We start from the raw sequence: 6,191 nt of genomic DNA on the forward strand, positions 1-6,191 counted from the left end.
AAGCTGTGGTTATTTTGACCTGTTGTCATGAGGGAGCATTTTTGGCAACTATTTCCACTCATTCCTCAGTGGCTTAAATGCTTCCCATATTCCAAAAACACTATCCTGTAAGGAACCACTGAATGCAATATGATTACAGAAACAGGCTCAGATTGAAGTTTAGTGTCTTATCATTTAATCAGGATCTGGTGTCCATGAGGTGACTACAAATTATCAGGTGCACTTTCTCTCAACATATGCACTAAATGAATACATTATCTGCCCTATACAAATCAAACATACAAGACTGAAACAGATATAGGAAAATGCAGTGGACACACCTATTTTAGAAGGGCAAAAAATAATAAACAGCACCCTGAAAGCAAGATGGGTCACCAATAGCTCTACTGGAGCTATCCATGAAAATTCAGCCAGGGTTCTCACTCTTGTTACATCTGCTCAAACCAGCATGGCCTTATCCAAAAATACTGTCTTGATATGTGTCGTTTGTGTTCCCATAAGTACTTAAAGGATATATTTTTCATTAAGTTGGACTAAGTGATCTTCCTTGAATTGATATGCAAGACTTACACCCAATGAAAGAAACTGTGCTAGCACATTAAACATGAATAGAGATTAAAACAAAGAAACAAATAAAAACAAACAAGAATAAAAAAGAAAATAGGCAGCAGTCACTCATCCACATTATTGGACCCTATTTTCATCTTCTCTGAAAATGGTGTTCTGCAACAATTGGCTCCATCATCTAATGTCAGTTTCTTGGAACTCCTACCAAGATGGCACAATGACAGCCCTTTTCTCGATACAAGAGCTGTGGTCATCTGGTTCATAGCACAAAAAGAGAACCACTTAGGAGAAGATAAACAGCAAATTACCTAAAAGCCAAACAATGCAGATTGAAGAGGGTCTCATCAAATAACTTCTTTGTCAGCAGGGCCCATATCAGGCATCATTTTGATCATCCTCATCCTGTCTTCCCATGTTCATTGCCGCAGCTTGTTCAACAGCAACCTTACTCATAGGTATGCCTCTCTCCTTGCCCTCCTTTAACCTAACATCCAGTTACCTTGAGGTGTCAATGCACAGTAAATAACACATTCATGCATCTCTTTTTTGTTTCTTTCCAGTATAAACTGAAATTTTCTCCCCTCTCAGTGGAAAGTCTCAGGTTCTTGTTAGGTACACTCACCTCCTTGTATCATCCCACTCACAGTTTTGGTCACTTCTCTATATTGATGATGGAGCATAGGCCTCCTCACCAGCATGGAAGTCATTTTTGGGCAATTAGGGAATTCTTGCTCAGAGTGGATTAAGACTATCTTGGAACCCATAACCCATGAATTTTTTTTTTTTTTTGAGAAGGAGTTTCACTCTTGTTGCCCAGGCTGGAGTGCAGTGTTGTGATCTCGGGTCACTGCAAACTCCACCTTCCAGTTTCAAGTGATTCTCCTGCCTCAACCTCCCAAGTAGCTGGGATTAGAGGCATCTGCCACCATGCCTGCCTAATTTTTGTATTTTTAGTAGAGAAGGGGTTTCACCATGTTGGCCAGGTTGGTCTCGAATTACTGACCTCTGGTGATCCACCCTCCTCGGCCTCCCAAAGTGCTGGGATTACAGGCGTGAGCCACTGCACCTGGCCAGAACCCATGAATTTCTGAGCAGAACATGAGTTTAATTTCATATCTATATGTCCCTGGATGATTCCATTTTATTTGAATAACCTACAGGGTCCTACATGCTGCCTCTGCTAGACAAACACACAGTGACTGCCTTTTCTTAACTGATATTCACCAGCTTAGTTCAGTTCGCATAGGCCATTTGTTACACTCATCTTTATACTACCTACTATCCTGTGCTCATGGTAGCCAGGAGTGATGTCTCAGATAAAAAGATTACACATAGAGACCAGGAAGCAATGTTCAACAAACAAGTTTTGATTTGCCTTTGGGGACCTACTCAACATCTTTTTCATGCTCCTCAACTTAAATTCACTAAATACAGCATTCCCACTAAATATAGCATTGCTCAAAACATGGAAGGTTATTCTTGGACTCTAAAGCCTTGCCTTCTGAAAGGTCTGTAGGGCTTTTCAGTTTTTGCTGAAAGCCCCGAAAGAATAAGTCTAGTCTTTGAAAATGTCCTTGATGCGTAAGTCCACCAAAGCTGTTTCCTCTGGGGTGCTGTCCGTGGTGCTGAGCACTGGTGCTTCTAGGCCTGTATTGCCAAGTGAGGGGCCAACAAAACAGAACTAGGAGATAAATTTTTTGTTTTGTTTTGTATTTGATAAATTGCAGCTCAAAATATGCATGATATATGGAGCAGGAATTGAATTTGGATTTTCAAACCACAATTTCTGCAATGCCCTCTATCACCACTTTTATTCAGCATAATATTTGAAGTACCAGCCAGAGAGTTCAGCAAGAGAAAGAAACAAATGGCGTCCAAATAGAAAACGAGGTTGAACCATCCATGTTTAGAGATATGATTCTATATCTAGAAAACCTCACAGTTTCCGCCCAATCATTAAGCTGGTAAACAACTTTCGCAAAGTTTCAGGATACAAAATCAATGTGCAAAAATCACTAGAATTCCTATATGCCAAAGACAGTGAACCATAGGGCCAAATCAAGAATGCAATTCCATTCACAACTGCCATAAAAAGAATAGAATATCTAGGGATGTAGCTAACTGGGAGGTGAAAGATTGTTACAATGAGAATTACAAAACACTGCTTAAAAAAGTAGAGATGACCCAAACAAATGGAAAAACATTCCATGCTCATGGATAGCAAGAATAATTATCATTAACACAACCACATTGCCCAAAGAAATGTACAGATTCAATGATATTCCTATTGAACTATCAATAACATTCTTCACAGAATTAGAAAAATCTATTTAAAAGTGAATATGGAACCAAGGGGGTTGAATAAAAAAGATATTTCAAAGCAAAAAGAACAAAGCTGGAAGCATCACATTACCCAACTTCAAGCTGCACTACAGGGCCAGAGTAACCTAACAGCATAGTACTTGCACAAAAACAGACACATAGACCAATGGAACAGAAAAGAGAGGCAAGAAGTAAGGTCCCACAACTACAGCCATCTGATCTTCAACAAAGTTGACCAAACAAGCAATGGAAAAAGGACTTCCTATTCAGGAAATAATTTTTGGATAACTAGCTAGCCACGTGCAGATGATTTAACCTGAACCACTTTCTTGCATTATATAGAAAAATCAACTCAAGATGGGTGAGACTTAAATGTAAAACCCAAAACTATAAAAACGCTGGAAGTCTACCTAGGCAGTACCATTCCGAATGTAGAAGTAGGCAAAAGATTCATGACAAAGATGCCAAAAGCAATAACAAGAAAAGCAAAAATGGGCAAATGGATCAATTTAAATTAAAGAGCTTCTGCACAACAGCAGAACCTATCAACAGAGTCAACAAACAACCTACAGAATAGGAGAAAATATTTGCAAATTATGTATCTGAAAACTGTCTAATATCTAGCTTCTATAAGGAACTTTAACAATTTTACAAGAAAAGAACAAACAACCCCATAAAAAAGGGGGCAAAGGGCTAGGCGCAGTGGCTCACGCTTGTAATTCCAGCACTTTGGGTGGCTAACGCAGGTGGATTGCTTGAGTCCAGAAGTTCAAGACCAGCTTTGGCAACATGGCAAAACCCTATCTCTATGAAAAATAGAAAAATTAGCCGAGTCTTGTCTCAGGCACCTGTAATCTCAGGTACTCAGGAAGCTGAGCTGGGAGGATCGCCTGAGCCCAGGCAGAGGTTGCAGTGAGACGAGATTTCACCACTGCACTTCAGCCTGGGTGTCAGAGTAAAACCCTGTCTCAAAAAAAGTAGACAAAGAACAGGAACAGACACTTCTTAAAAGAAGACATACATGTGGCCAACAAGCATATGAAAAGAAGCTCAACAGCCCTGAATGTTAGAAAAATGCAAATCAAAACCACCATGAGATACCATCTCTTACCAGTCAGAATGGCTAGTATTCAAAAGTCAAAAAATAACAGGAACTGGCAAGCTTGTGAAGAAAAGGGTACACTTACACATTGTTGGTGGCAGTGTAAATTAGTTTAATCATTGTGGAAAGAAATGTGATGGTTCTTCGAATGGCTAAAATAGAACTACCATTCAACCCAGCTATCCCATCACTGGGTATATACCCAGAAGAATATAAATCATTCTACCACAAAGACGTGCACATGAACATTTATTACAACAGTATGCACAATAGCAAAAACATGGAATCAACCTAAATGCCCATAAAGGACAGACTGGGTAGAGAAAATGTGGTACATACACACCATAGAATACTATGCAGCCTCAAAAAAGAATGAGATTATGACTTTTGCAGGAACATGGATGGAGTTGGAGGTCATTAACCTTAGTGAACCAATGTGGAAATGAAAAACAAAATACTGCATGTTCTCACTTAGAAGTGTGAGCTAAATGATGAGGCCCATGCATACCAAGAGGGAAACAACACACACTGAGGCCTACTTAAGGGTGGAGGGTAAAAGGTGAGACAGGAGCAGAAAAAATAACTATTGGGTACTAGGCTTAGTACCTGGATGTGAAATAATCTTTACCGCAAACCCTCATGACATGAGTTTCCCTGCACATGTACCCCTGAACATAAAATAAACGTTTAAAAAACAAAGAAAAAACCAATCTCATCTTTCTTCTGGAATCTGCAGGAGAAACAGTGTCTCTGAAAGTTTGATTCACATGGACATCAAGAGAAAGGAGAGAGTATTGCCAGAGTCCAGGTGTGGGACAGACAGATGAGAGCAGCCCTCACCTGATAGAGCCAAAGGGCTTAGCGTGGGGCAGGTTCATGCAAGGACGTTCTCTACCTCTCCCCCAGATCATCCTGAGGATCAAGGTCAGTGCTGTCCTAGAATCTTTAAAGGCAAAAAGAACAATTTAAAGGCAGAATGTATGATCCGTTAGGTGTCTCTTTCCAATAAGTGTGGGGAAGAGGAATACAGACTATGGGGGTGCTGGTCCCTTAGGTGAGGTCTGCACAGCTGGTATGCAGTACCAGCTACTCAGGATACTGAGCTGGGAGGATCACCTGAGCCCAGGAGCCAGAGGTTGCAGTGAGCCGAGATGGTGCCACACCACTCCAGCCTGAGTGTCAGAGTGAGACCTGTCTTAAAACAATAACAACAAAAGGCGAGCAAAGACAGGAACAGATACTTTTCTTTTCTTTTCTTTTTTTGAGATGGAATCTCACTCTGTCCTCCAGGCTGGAGTGCAGTGGCGTGATCTTGGCTCACTGCAAGCTCTGCCTCCCATGTTCATGCCATTCTCCTGCCTCAGCCTCCTGAGTAGCTGGGACTACAGGCGCCCGCCACCAGCCCGGCTAATATTTTGTATTTTTAGTAGAGATGGCAAACGCTTCTCAAAAGTAGACATACAGGTGGCCAACAAGGATATAATAAAAGCTCAATATCACTGAACATTAGAGAAATGAAAATCAAAACTACAATGAGATACCATCTCACACCAGTCAGAATGGCTCTTCTTAAAAAGTCAAAAAAGGACAGATGCTGGCAAGGGTGTGGAGAAAAAGGAGCACTTACACATTATTGGTGGCAGTGTAAATTAGTTCACCCATTGTGGAAAGCAGTGTGGTGATTCCTCAAAGAGCTTATAATAGAACTACCATTAAACCCCTCAATCCCATTACTGGGAATGGTGTATACACTACTGTATACACAGAAGAAAAGAAATTATTCTGCCTTAAAGACATATGCATATGAATGTTGATTGCAACACTGTGCACAATAGCAAAGACATGGAATGAACCCAAACGCCATCAAGGACAGATTGGATACAGATAATGTGATACATATACACAATGGAATACTATGAAGCCCTAAAAAAGAATGAGATCATGTCTTTTGCAGGAACATGGATGGAGCTGGAGGCCATTATTTTTAGCAAACTAATGCAGGAACAGAAAACCAAATACTGTATGTTCTCACTTATAATTGTGAACTAAATGATGAGACTCATGGTCACCAATAGGGGAACAACACACACAGAAGCCTACTTGAGGGTGGAGGGTAAAATGTGGGATAGGAGCCGAGAAAATAACTATTGGGTACTACGCTTAGTACCCAGGTGAAGAAATCATATGTACCACAAACCTG

The 6,191-nt window shown here is 40.6% G+C and overlaps 1 pseudogene; it reads left to right on the forward strand.

Annotated features, from left to right (window-relative positions):
* The first annotated feature begins 366 nt into the window (after positions 1 to 366).
* LOC129019679 (small ribosomal subunit protein uS14-like) lies at positions 367 to 537 on the forward strand (annotated as a pseudogene).
* The last annotated feature ends 5,654 nt before the right edge of the window (positions 538 to 6,191 follow it).

Source organism: Pongo pygmaeus, chromosome 20 (genome assembly GCF_028885625.2).
Source record: "Pongo pygmaeus isolate AG05252 chromosome 20, NHGRI_mPonPyg2-v2.0_pri, whole genome shotgun sequence".
NCBI lineage: Eukaryota > Metazoa > Chordata > Mammalia > Primates > Hominidae > Pongo > Pongo pygmaeus.